This window comes from Saccostrea echinata, unplaced genomic scaffold, assembly GCF_033153115.1.
Source record: "Saccostrea echinata isolate AGI-Se365-2 ecotype Australia unplaced genomic scaffold, CSIRO_AGI_Sech_v1 ptg000036l, whole genome shotgun sequence".
In the NCBI taxonomy this organism is placed as follows: Eukaryota; Metazoa; Mollusca; class Bivalvia; order Ostreida; family Ostreidae; genus Saccostrea; species Saccostrea echinata.
Genome location: NW_026889785.1, coordinates 8,882,308 through 8,897,126, shown reverse-complemented (window position 1 = coordinate 8,897,126; position 14,819 = coordinate 8,882,308). Strand labels below are relative to the sequence as shown.

General features: G+C 34.1%; 1 pseudogene; it reads left to right on the top strand.

Moving 5' to 3' along the window:
- Positions 1–6,947: 6,947 nt before the first annotated feature.
- LOC133199750 (uncharacterized) lies at positions 6,948–11,540 on the top strand (annotated as a pseudogene).
- Positions 11,541–14,819: the final 3,279 nt, after the last annotated feature.

Here is a 14,819-nt window from a genome sequence, read left to right as displayed (position 1 = left end):
CGACTTAGGTCTGTCGCGGCCGAGATTCGAACTCACGACCTCCCGATCACGGAGCGAGCGCTCTACCGACTGAGCTACAGTACCCGCATCGTTATTCTTTACAATTCTATCGTGTCCTATCGTGCGTTTATCCTATCGTATCGTGCGTGTATCCTGTCGTATCGTGCGTGTATCCTATCGTATCGTGTTTTCCGTTTATCAGGTTTTCCGTTTATCAGGTTTTGCGTTTATCGTGAAGATCGTTTATCAGGTTCTATCGTGTATCGTGTTTTGCGTTTAACGTGTGCATTCGGAAACCCTCGCTTTTTATCTTTACCTTGGAAAGAAACACCCGAGATATCTCGAGTTCATCTTTCGTTTTGTTAATTTATTTAGGATTAATCTAACTGTTGAACAGAAAGAGAAATTAATACTCTAACTCTGGTATATTTTTTTAAGAAAATAAATAAATAAATAAATAAATAAAAAAGATAAATAAATAAATAAATAAATAGATAAATAAATAAATAAACGTCAAGTACCGTGACCAAGCAGATAGCATAAATCGAAAGTCATTCTATTTTTGTACATGAAATAATCGATCTACTATTTGAGTTATTCGTTATTATTTTTTTTTTTAATTTGTCGATATGTAAGAAATATTTTTGTCAAAGATAGAAATATTAAAATCCCTTTACACAGTCAGGGTCAAAAAAGCGAGAACTTTATTAACATTGTTTTGATAATTATAGAAACATAAAACATGAGGTATGTGTGTAAAAAATAAATTATGAATAAAAAAATAGCAGCATCTTTATTAATTCTATCCTTTTTGTCAATAACGGAAACATAAATTTTGTCTATGCGCGCAAGTTTTGTTGTTCCTTTGTATCATTATTTTTATTCATTCGTTTCTCTGATGTATCTACAAGTTTAATAACAATTTATCATAAATGAACATGCTCCATTCAATTCATCATCTGATAAGTTATATTACAATATAGATGTTTGCCATTCATGTTTAACTACTGCATTTAGAAGATGTAAAAATTAAATGAATAAATAAACAAAACCACACAAATCTTTATTATACATCTTATCTACTTCGGCGCGGAAATGAAGTAATATATACGGTAACTTAGTGACAGATGGAAGCGCTCCCGTGACAAGAGAACTGACACCTACCTGCCTAATCAGTACACTGTCTTCTTGTCAAGTCAAGAACCCCTCCCCCCCTCCCTTTCCCCTACATGACCGGCCCGTGTGCATTCAACGTAGACATACCTGAAATCTAGCTCTCATCTGGTGTCAAGTATTTACCTTGAACCCTACTGGATTTCAATGAAATGCATCTACTTATTTTCTGGATATTGTTCATAATTTGTATGAACAACACTTAATTAACAATTAAAGATTTTATATTAAGAAAATTGGTAAATGTACACTTCCGTTACAGATTAAAAATTGAATATTTGAATCAAATAAAATATAGGCGAGGTCCGTTGATTTAGTTCATTTGCATATTTTTATATAATTTTTATAGGTTTACAGTCATAAACATGATTGGTGTGATCAAATTTAAAAAAAAAAACTGCGCTTGCGGTACTTCTCGATCTTAGGGTTTTCTGTGTTGTTTGTCGTTGTTACATGTAAAGGCGTCTCAAAGATACATAAAAAAAAAAAAGAAATCGCCCGGTTCTGCAGTGATACACAAGACTGGTAAATACTTTGTATTTAGTTTTATTCGTGTTCATCGATTGCATATAATACGTGACTATATTGAAGAAGTCAATATATATTTTTATTTATTTATTTATTTATTTATTTTTATTTATTTATTTTTATTATTATTTATTTATTTATTTTTTATTTTTTTTGCTTTTTGAATCGGATTTTTTTTTTCTTGGGGGGGGGGGGGGGTATGGACCCCCCTTCCCCGCTGACTGTGCCTCAAATGGGGTTAAGACTTTCATAATTTACAAAGTTTTGTCCAATTATGCCGATTGCGTCCTATATAAGATAAGTTTTGTAACAATTATTACAAAGTCTAATAGCAATAAATGACAATTATTCAATCCGAAAATCCACTTATCAAATTGTGGAAATTGATTTATTATTTATTTTTTGTGTGTATTCTAATATGTTGTAAACAAGTGTACGTAACCATTCAATGTTATTTATTTAAAACAAAGTTTAAGTACCCAATAAATATAATCACATACAATGTAAACTTAGTTTACACGTATCTATAGTAGATACAAATTCTGTTAATGTAAATGCTTATAACACAAGCACGCTAAGAAAGCAATATCGGTTCTTTGGGGGGGGGGGGGGAGGGCTAAAAAGAAATGTTTTGAAAAGCAAACAAAAATGGCTAAAGACATTATTATTGTCGATAGGCAATATTATATAAGCATTATATTACTACTGTATACTACACATGTTGGTACACTGTTACATTTTTTTTTCTTTCTACGACTTCATGCTCCCTTCTAGCTTAATCTTACAGGCCTATAACATTAAAAATACCAAAATAAATACAAAAGAATGGAAATGCGATATTTTTTCGGATAATAGATGATGACAGATCTAGTGACGTTTATTAATTTCATTAAATTAGATTTCTTTCGCCGGTCTCCTTCCTCATATATACATATACAATGTATGTACTTGTAATATGTAAATAATTTCTATGTGCATGGGATATGTGCGACATATATATTTATATATAGGAGAAATTAATTAATCACAGTCCAGTGCACGGTCTGTCTCAATACAACTAGCAATTTCAGCAATTTTAAAACGCAAAAAAATTAATTAATTTATATAAAATTTAAATTAAATTCGTAAAAACTTGTAGGAGAAAGCATTAACCATAAAATAATTATAACAATAATTTTTCAATCCCCCCCCCCCCCAAATTATAACTAGTATTTTTTTGGTAAGATTTTAATTATTAAATGTAAACTATTAAAAGCGATTTTGGATACTTCGCAGACTTCTAGCAAAAGATATTAAATCCAAATATTTAATTTTTTTTTTTTTTACATGTTTTTCCGTAAAAATAATCTATGTTTGTTATGAAGGTTTTATTTGTTAAAATAATGAATATATTTATAGCGTTTCGTGAATTTATTGCACTTGGATGTAAATCTTCGCTTGTCTACGGACTCAAAATTCAAATTTAACGATTTGAAGGAATTTCGACATTTGTATAGTTACACAAAAAATCGCCTAATTTCCATCATAGAGTGGAATTAATCTTAAAATAATTATAGTTTTAATTTGATGACGATCAATTTTATTGACAAAAAAAAAAAAAAGTATCTTTTACAAAGCATAATTACCTCAATGTTTTATCATGATAAATTTAAAATGTTTCATCATTTCGATTTGCGACTTTGTAAGTAATTAAAATTATCATACTACAGTATATCAAAAAGGAAACTTTTCGTCTTGTCAAAAAAACGTTTCGCATTTTGAAACATTCATCAGGTTTTGCGTTTATCCTATCGTGAAGATCGTTTATCAGGTCTATCGTGTTTTGCGTTTATCGTGTTTTGCGTTTATCCTATCGTGCGTGTATCCTATCGTATCGTGCGTTTATCCTATCGTATCGTGCGTGTATCCTATCGTATCGTGTATCCTGTAAAGAATAACGATGCGGGTACTGTACCGTGAACGGTAATTTTGTCCTATATTCGGCACTTACGGACATTGAGCAGTGAGGCATCTTTTTCGTGCCAGCACCTACTGCGACACGGGACCTCGGTTTATACGGTCTTATCCGAAGGACCGGTCTCCACGTCCCACAGTGGGATTCGAACCCGCGACGTAAGGATCAACTCCTTACTTCGCGACTCTAGAGCAGACGCTCTAACCACTGCGCCACGCGGGCGACTTTTTTTTGTATATAAAAATATGTTCCCCTCGTGAAACACAAAAAGCTTTGGTATGAATTTGTGAAATGACAGTCCATATTACCCGTAAAAAGGAATATTTGTTTCACCGGGGGGGGGGGGAGGGGAGGGGGAGATGATTTAAATACGTATTCCGTTTTCCGTTGATTTCTATAGTGAAAAACACGAGCTTTACCAAAATTTTAGAGTTATCTCTCGTTGTTTTCCCAAAGAAGTAATGTTTTATGAAAATCCATATAAATATCAATATAAATATTAAAAATCATGCGAATATCTTAACTTTTGAAAATTGACTTGGAGCTAGGCTGGAGAACAATACTATCATTCGCAGTTCTTTGTAGGTAAGTTGAATTTCTCAGGAAATATTTTATACCCAAGTAATACCAAGCACATTTCGGATACACAAAGAAACGATGAGTTTATTTATATAACAAAATGTTAATAATTATCGTGTTAATCAGCTGCGCCGAAGCGATTTATATGAAACACTTCAAAAAATTATAAATGACCGTCACGTGATCAATAAAGTCATGTGATATCATAACAAATATGTTAATATATATCCGAGGAAACCCTTTATAGAAATTGGAAGTGCTAAAGTTCAACACTTATAAATTAAAACTAAAATCGACCTCGCAATGACATATTATGTTTTGAGCGCATTTTAAAGCTTCGGGAAGCCTTAACATAGCTGCGTATGTATCAGTAGAATACTTAAAAGTCACTGCCTTCTTAACTAAGGAATTTCAAGCATACTCTGTTAAACATGTACAACTATATTTCAGTATTTGAATGTACTTAAATTGTCTTTTTTTAACATCAGGGCTACTAAGCCTTTATTGATGGACATAGCAATGCCAGTTTCTACTACGTTTGGAACCACAATTCCTGAAGATACTGCAGTTCCTGTCAATAACGGGGTTCTATCTACACTACCAGTATGTTCTACTCCATCATTAGCTCCCATTCCTGAAGGTATTGCAGCTCCTGTCAACAGTGGTTTACTTTCGACCCTGCATCTGAATAGTGACCGTTTAAGAGTTGCAGTTAACATATTCAGTTCAATTTCAGATTTTAAGCGTAATTTACCCTCTTTTGGTTTCCAAATTCTCTGTCTCTTACATTTTTCGTTATATGTTGGCAGATGAATTTTTACATGTTTAACATCTAACTCTCTTACATTTATCTTTTTAAACAATAAAATCCTTTCTTTGGTTGTTAGTATGGGAATTAATGTAGCAGAAGAAATGCATAACCCGCATAGGGGGGTTATGTAATTTTTTTTTCTGCAATAGCTGCAACGTTCATTCCCATTCTAATAAACATAGAAAGACACTTTATTGTTCATATTAATATCTGTACAAATAATCATTTAAAGAAGGATTTAGTAAATTAAATATTGTATTATTGATAATCTGTATCTTATAAATCTGAAAAGAAGGCATAAAACACAGACCCCTGGTAATTCCTGAGGTTAGATTCAGTGCCTAGAAGGAGCAAACAACCCCTGTAAATTGTTCGCACGTTACAGCCTGTTCAATATTTGGTTGAAGAATTAGGAGAACTAGAGCAACGTTCGTTGTTGGAGCAACAAGCAGGTTTTCTGTCAAATTCGGCAAAGAAAATGGACAAAAATGCAAATTATGTTAACAAAAAGAAGAGGAAGGTTCTGTAAAGCATTCGACTTAAAGATAATGAAATCAAAGCGTTTAACACAGAAAACCTAAAGAACTTCTAAAAGAAATTTTGTCTTTCAAGAAACACAGTCAAAAATTGCAATCTTGACATTGGAGGACAGTGTTATTTAATGAAACCTTCGGTAAAAATGCTCTGAATCACTTTTGCTTTCTGTTCAGTTAAATATGGAGATTGGAGAACCTTCATCCTGAAAGCAAAAAAGTATTAAAGAACTATAGCAACTCATGGCAAAGTAAAACGGAATAATTCCTTAATTGCTCCATCTTAATTAAGTTTTTAATTGATGAGATATTCAGGTGGATTATTTCATCCCTATTGGTGACCCGAGAACTTTTGCTAAGCTAAGATGATGGAGGGAAGAGCACCTCATATTCGAGTGTTTAAATTGAAATGGTTATTCATTGTTATAACATAACATTTTATTTTACTTGGTACTGGTTCATGTATATATGTGTAAGTTTTAGGTTGTGATCTATGTTCGATTTCGAGCCATTTTAAATATCTAGTCAATTATTGTTAATTTCATGTATGAAATGAGTGCGAGCTTATTCGAAATAACACCACTGACTTTATTGAACTGAAAGGACTTAGTGACTTTATGGATTTCATTCTTTTGGAATAGTGTATAAATCTCAGCCAAGAAAGGGGGATATAACATATATATGTTTACAAGAAACATTGACGCAAGCGTCAAAAAATCGGCCGCAAACCAAGTGTCTTTTCTGAGGCAAGAAACTGAAATGCGTGATCTGTTGTTAATATATCTGATATTAATATGTTAATATCGGTGACATAACACATTGCATGTGACATTGCAGGAGCGGATTTCATTTTTCAACAACCGAATCTTTCTCATACATAATTTGCCTTTCACGGAATATTTTACTTTAATAGTAAAACAAAACAAATATTTGGGACTCCTCTCTCTCTCTCTCTTAAGCAAACCCAAAGGAGAGTGTTGAAACCCCAACAACCCCCTTTAGATCCACCACTGCATTTCTTCTTTCAGTTTCTTTGTTGTGGTGTTGAGATGTGGCGGGAAAATGCTTGGCAAATTGTAAAACACGCTTTATCCTCGTTTGCTGGAGCAAAAATTTCGTAACAACCTGTATTTTGTCTTTTAAGAAGTCAAAACTTTTTTTTTTAAATTCCCATATGAAATGTTTATTTTACGCCATTTTAAAGCAAATATAATAAATCCTGTTTAAACTGGGAAAGTAATGTTGATTATATATATATATATATATATATATATATATATATCTGTCTTTGCTTTAGATAATGCCAAACACTTGTGCTGATAGGATTCTCCGCACTTCAAAATTCGTCAATCAGGATTCGATCAATATATTTATAAATGGTATCGGAAACACGTGGTGTTGTTTGATTACGTGTTTAGGAAGTATTTATAGTATCTAAGATTTGATTGGGTTTTAACGATTGATACGAGTTCAAATGAAATCGTGCGGAACAGGTAGTTTACCTGTGTCCAGGTATTAAGAATTAGAGGTTATTCGAGGTTTCGCTGCGCTTAGTGCAACAAGTAAAAAGTCGAATAGATGTCTCGGCAAAAAACAGATTTCTTGGCCCAATACCGGGAGGAAGATGAGTCTCTAGACGAAACTCTACTACAAGAAACCGCTGGTGAACAGAAAACCACTCGCAAGACGGCAAATTCTGCGGAGACCTCTGGACACTCTAGCCCCCGTGTAAGTGCGGACTTGCCCGATACCTTCAACCTGTTCAAGTCATACCTGGACAACAAACTAAATAGGAGGAACTCTCTACGGGTAACGACATCGAAAATTTAACAAAAATCATTAAAAAAGAGGTCTCTGTAAAATTCAACAGTGAAGGGAACAAAATTCAGTTTAACTTTAATACTGAATTTGAATAAACTTAAAAAGCGCATTTCAGATTCTTCCACTTTGAGCATCGTTAGAGAGCTCATTTCCAAGGTTACTAAGCGTAACAAGCTCATCAGGATTACCGATAAATCTCCGGCCGGATGGTCGACAGTCCGTGAGTATGAAAGTGATGATTTGGCGTCCGACTCTGAGGACGAAAAACGTCTACGTCAAGCTGAAAACCGAGCATTACGAGCTATCAAGGAAAAACGCCGTTTTCAGCCATACTCCAAGTCTGGTTCTGCAACAACTTCGCTACCTGATGGTAGGTCTGGTGGTTCTGGCCGTAATTTTCGTCCCTACAAGCGTAAGGAGGCCTCTCCATACGACGTGTGCTACAACTGCCATAAGCTCGGCCATTGGAAATCCGCATGCACTGCCCCAGCCAGAACCAACAACCCAAGCACAAGCTCGTCAACCCAGTGATTATGAGAATCAGTATGTATATTTCGTTGATGAATCTATTTTTACTGATCAGTTTGAATCATGTGTACAGCAAGTAAATTATTTTGAAAATTTACCTGATATTGGTAAAGGGGTGAAAGGCAGTTTACGCAAACATTTTGAGTTTTGGAAGTCCATAAGCACTAATGAGTTCATATTAGATACTATCAAAAATGGTTATGTTATTCCTTTTGTTACAGTACCACCACGCATGAGACTGAATAATAACAAATCTGCAATGAAAAATCAACAATTTGTTGATCAGTCTGTTTCAGGTCTTCTTGAGAGCGGCTGCGTACAAGAGGTTCCCTTTCAGCCACATGTGGTCAGTCCACTAAGTGTTGCAGAAAATAAAGGGTCTGGTAAAAAGAGACTTGTTCTGGATTTGAGTCAATTGAATTATTTTGTAGACAAAAGAAAAGTAAAGTTTGAAGACTGGCGTATTGCTTTGAATTTTTTCAATAAAGATTGTTTTGTGTTTAAATCTGATCTAAAGTCAGGCTATCACCACATAGATATTTGTAAAAGTCAGATTACTTTCCTTTCATTCAGTTGGAAAGATAAGTTTTATTGTTTCAATGTTTTACCTTTTGGTCTAACGTCTGCGCCTTATATTTTTACCAAGTGTCTAAGACCCATCGTGAAGTACTGGAGAAGCTGCGGAATTGACATTGTTTTGTATCTGGACGACGGTCTTGGTTTTGGTAAAGATTTACAAACGTGTGTTAAAGCATCAAATTTAGTTCAAGAGACTTTAGAAAAAGCAGGTTTGCTAATTAATATTGAAAAGTCTATTTTTCAGCCTGTCCAGTGTTTGGAGTGGTTAGGGTTGGTATGGGATACCAGTGTATTTTCTCTACGTATACCTGAAAGACGACTTTCTGATGCTCAGAACTCGATAGAATTTCTTATTGATAGATTTCCCAACTTTACAGCTCGAGATCTCGCAAAAGCGGCTGGGAAAGTTATTTCCATGTCACCAGTTGTTGGTAATGTAACAAGTTTGATGACCAGACACATTTATTTAGCTATAGACAGCAGAAGTCAATGGGATTGTTTAATCAGTTTTTTATTTCCAGAAGCAGTAAAATCAGAGTTGCAGTTCTGGAAGGAAAATCTTGATAAGTTGAATCAGAAACTGTTAGTTAAAGACTCGTTACCAATAACGCTTGTGTTTTCAGATGCCAGTGACGTTGCAGCCGGTGCATATACTGTAGAAGCTGACGAAAAGGTTTTTCATAAAACTTGGTCATTGAATGAATCTGTTATGAGCTCGACGTGGAGAGAACTTAAAGCTATACAGTTATCTTTAGAGTCATTTGCCAGTTCATTTATTGGAAAGAGTTTACTTTGGCATACTGACAATCAAAATTGTGTTAAAATTGTACAACGAGGTAGCACTAAATTACATTTACAAGATTTAGCTTTAGACATTTTTTCTAAATGTGTTGAAAATTCTATTTCGTTGAAAATTTGTTGGATACCTAGATACAAAAACACAAAAGCAGGTTATTTGTCTAATTTAGTCGATTATGAAGATTGGCAAACAACTCAAGAGTTTTTAAGTTTTGTTGACCAAATGTGGGGTCCTCATACTATTGATAGATTTGCAAGTGTGTATAACACAAAGTTAACGAGGTTTAACTCCCTTTTTTGGTACCAGGAGACTGAAGAAGTTGATGCTTTTACCCAAACCTGGTGTTTTGAAAATAATTGGTTAGTACCACCTATTTGCCTTGTGAGTAAAGCTATAAAACACGTAATAGCGTGTAAATGTGTGGGTACATTAATTGTTCCAAAATGGCCGTCTGCAGCATTTTGGACGTTACTGTTTGATGAAAATATGAAGTATAAACAGTGTGTAGTTGATGTTTTGGAATTTTCTCCATATCAGAATATTTTTATGCATGGCAAAAATTTGTACAGCCTGTTTGGCTCTGACAGCTTTAAATTCCAGAGTATTAGCTGTAAGACCTTGGGAGTCTGATAGACATGGCCTTAGAAGGCATGGTCTGTGTACATATTAATGTTTGAATTTATTTTGTGTTTATTATGACAAGGCCAAGTTTATGGCAAGGTCAAGTTTTATTATTAGATTGACATGGCCCTTAATTAGAATGCATTTCTTTTTAAGCTGGCACGGTCAGGAATGGAAAGACAAGGTCGTGCTTATCGACAAGGTCTACTGCGACAGGGCTTGGGTTTCCAAGCATGGTCGGTAATATGACTTTTATTTTAGTTTTGCAGATGTTTTCAAAACTGGAAATTGGATTTCGTTATGGAGGACCTCTCATCCCTCCTTACAATCGCTGGCAAAGAAACTTCTGGATTTAATCATGAATTCCAAGGCTGAAAACACCAAAAAACGTACGGATATGCTTTCAATAAATTTCGTAAGTGGTGTTTTACACATAATATTTCATATCTTCCTGCAACGGATTTCCATGTATCGTTATACTTAACAAGTCTCAGTAATACATGTAGCAGTGCAGGGACAATTGACGAGGCTTTTTATGCAATTAGCTGGGCGCATAAATTGGCGGGATTTCCTAATCCCTGTTCATCCGAACTTACTATTTCAGCCAGAGAGGGATGCCATAGAACTATCGGGAAACAGTTGATAAATAAAAAAGAACCTATTACCTCCAATATACTGAAACAATTGTGTGCTCTTTACGGAGGTGAATCGTGTTCTTTGTTAGATATTAGAATATGTTGTATGTGCTTATTAAGTTATGCTGGTTTTTTTAAGATTTTCAGAACTTGTTCATTTGAAGAGATCAGATATATGTTTTTATGATAATTATATGACTCTTACTATTCAGAAAAGCAAAACAGATCGTTATAAAGAGGGGAGCAATGTAGTTGTGTCATGTACGAATGAAATTACATGTCCTGTGAGAATGACCAGAAGATATCTCAGTCTAGCAAACATTAACGACCAATCTAATGAATATTTGTTTAGATCTATCACTTATTGTAAAAGTTCTAACACATACAAATTAAGAGGAGAAAAGTGCTTGTCATATACAAGGGCTAGAGAGATTCTTCTTGACGCGCTCGCATCATTGGGTTTAGATAGAACTAAGTTTGGTCTGCATAGTCTTCGCGCTGGCGGGGCTACTGCAGCGGCCAACCATGGTGTTTGTGATAGACTATTTAAAAAAACATGGCCGGTGGAAATCTGATACTGCTAAAGACGGATATGTGTCAGAAAATCTTAGACAGCAACTGTCAGTAACGAAAAATTTGGGTATATAAAGTGTGGGTTTTTGCTTCTGTCTTTATTGGTCGAGGTCTGTTGCACAGACGCAGGCGATGCCGTTCCTAAACATGTGTTGGAGTTTTGAATTTATAAATAATTTATGTTGAACTGGTGAATTAGAACATAAATATATTTATAAATGGTATCGGAAACACGTGGTGTTGTTTGATTACGTGTTTAGGAAGTATTTATAGTATCTAAGATTTGATTGGGTTTTAACGATTGATATGAGTTCAAATGAAATCGTGCGGAACAGGTAGTTTACCTGTGTCCAGGTATTAAGAATTAGAGGTTATTCGAGGTTTCGCTGCGCTTAGTGCAACAAGTCCCCGCTTACCCACCCTACTTTCTAATGTATATATCTGATATGATTTAATATTTTCGTTTTTTATTTTGTAGAATGTTGTTTCAAAGAAGAATATTCTAAAATATTGTAACATTTATGTGTAATTAATATCTGTTGCACAGACGCAGGCGATGCCGTTCCTAAACATGTGTTGGAGTTCTGAATTTATAAATAATTTGTTCGGTTGAACTGGTGAATTAGAACATAAGACAAAATATTTAACTAATTATTTATTCATTTTTTTTCAATTTTATAATTATTGTGCGTTTTTTGTTAAACATTTAGACACTCTTGATTAATATTCAATATGAATGTTTAATACTTTTATTTGTTTTAGCTCCGCAGAAACGCACAGCTCCTCAAAACTTTCATATCAAATCACCGACCGCCTCCTGGCGGCCGGTAATCAAGTACAAGTTAATGAAATAAGAATAATTTTATGTACGATCTGTTGATGTATGTTTGGTCTCGTTCTGCAATGAATTAAGAAAGCACTTAACACGTGTTTCTGCATTTCAATGACGCCTACACCCACAGTCTGATTATGAAACATGAATCACATAGTAAAAATAAATTTTTGGACATTTTTACCTTCGGCAAAACCACATTACAACCCCCTGTTTCTCAAGGATTTAGACTCTGGAGCAAAACGTCTTACGAGTTAGTGAAAGAACGACTTGACTTAAACGAGATGTAAGCAGTTTGTATCAAGACATACTCAATTTATTCGGATAACTAATATATAAGGGACACAGGACATTTCTCCACTTTATGCATCTAAACATATTTGGGTGCTCCGCTAAATCCACTGCATTTAATTGTGTACGGGCAGTATGATTACGCAAAACAGCTCATAATCAATATACGTTGAGGTAATTAGTGAAACTAGGGACAAAGAAATTTACGTGTATGTCTAATTTACCTTATTAGCATAAGCATGTCTTTATAGTTGTTTTTTCGAGAAGTTGTAAAACATGACAGGTTTTTATCATGCTTATGGGCAAGGATCAGCTATTTGTAAATAATAACGGCCGTCACAGTGAAAAAAATTGTGTCAATATTTTTACATTTTTACTAGTTAAAAGCATCTATATTTATACCTTCCTTCATGAATTTAAAAAGAAAAGATAGTTGCGTTATTATTTTTGAAGAAAATCGCATTCAAATGGGTGCTAGTCACTGCGCCCCAAAACCAGAACGCCCCATGCATGAGCGCCCCAAACATTTTTACCGGCGCCCAAGTACAAATATGAGCGCCCCAAACTTAATTCACGAGCGCCCCAAATCAGCATTTCGATCGCCCCAAGGCTCATTAACTAGTAAAGAAATAAATTATTGGCTTTTTTTTTTTTTTTTTTTACATTTTGATGTTAAAAATATATTGATATGAACAATTCATGAGCGCCCCAAATTATATCTATCATAAGTGCACCAGATTTTAAGTATAACGAACGCCCCAAGATTTATAAACTAGCATTATGAAATAATTATGAGATTATAATTGAGCGGGCTCCTTTATGTGGGATAACGGCGGTGCTCAGACTTTGAAACTATCGTTTTTAATTACACAAATATTTAAAAGTTGATAATATAAAAGAATATTACACAAGTGTTCTTTGAAGAAGGAAAGTCAAACAAAAGAATATTTTGTACAGTTGTATATAACTAAACATAAGTCAATTTCAACATAGATTCAAATGAAATATTCCAAAAATAAAATATAACTGATGAAGTACTTATATGTATAAAATTATCACATAACGAGAGCACCTACAGATACCTGTGTTAGATCGGACGATGTTGTTTGGGGCGCTCGAAATGCTAATTTTGGGCGCTCGTGGAATAAGTTTGGGGCGCTCATATTTGTACTTGGGCGCCGGTAAAAATGTTTGGGGCGCTCATGCATGGGGCGTTCTGGTTTTGGGGCGAAATGACAGTAACCCATTCAAATATAGGTGATCAAAAAGTGACGGGCGTTATGTTGACACAGATAATGCGAATTTTGAAGGTTTTTTCCCCCTTCTCGGAACGTTAAAAAAACCACCACATGCATGAATCTCACCACACTTTCACTTGGAATGAATTAGACAGCTCTTTATGACCTATATGTAAAATAAATAAGGCACAACTAATCGTGACGGAGGTGACGTCAAATTCTCCTGCTATAGCATTTTCATCGTTCTTACTTTCTACAAAGAAATCGTGTTTTCAGGTTTTTTTTCACTACATGAGGAAATAAAACTAGTTTTTCTTTTTAAAAAAAAGCAGAATAAGGTACATTACGTCTTCCTTTAACAATTTTTTATCCTGTAATAAACGGATGTTATATTTGACTTTGGACAAAAATGGATTTTACAAATTGATAAACTAAAAGTTTGCTCGTTACGGAGGTTACATTGACGATGATTTTTAAAGCATTTCGTAAGTTTTCACATAGAATACACATGATTTCATACATGCAATGAAGTTTGTGTGTCAAATACCTCCATCCAAACATTCTGCTGATATACTAATTAAAACTACTGAAAGTATTTTCATGAATTTCAAGCACCGTGACGGATGTTACATTATTATAACATCCGTTACGGTTTCTCATCATGGTAGTTACATTTTAACTTTCTACAGCTTTGGTAGTTTTATTTAGTAATTTTATTATTTGTTCTTCATTAACCCGTTAACATACAACTGAAGTTTACTGATAAAATTTTATCTTTAATAACATAATAAGAAAAAAAATGTTATTAGCACAGATTAACAATGGTCAAATCATAACAGGCAATCAGCCATGAAAATCAATAAGGAGCTGGTAGCATGGCATCTGAAAAGAAAATAAATGTTTTTTTATAACCAAAACAACGAAAAATATGTCCATAAAATTTCTATGTTAAATAATCGAATCATTGTGCTTCAGAAGTTAGGATTTGACATTGTTTTCTGTCAAACTGTCACATCCGTATATTTTATTTCAGTCAAAATATAACTGTCGAACTCTATGATTGAAATAGTTCTAGAAAAATGCTTAAACTTTTGTGTCAAACAATAACAATTATAGATTTCAACACATTGAAGAACATCGCTTGTCCATTTTATCAAGAAACATTATATAAATCTTATTTTGTAATTAGCGTGACGCCTGTTATCTACTAAGAAATATTGACCGACAATACAAACTCACCCACTTTGCCTCCAATTTTTGTATCACGGTCTCTTTTAATGACGTATACTGCAAATATGTGGTAAAACTAATAGAAAAAACCGAA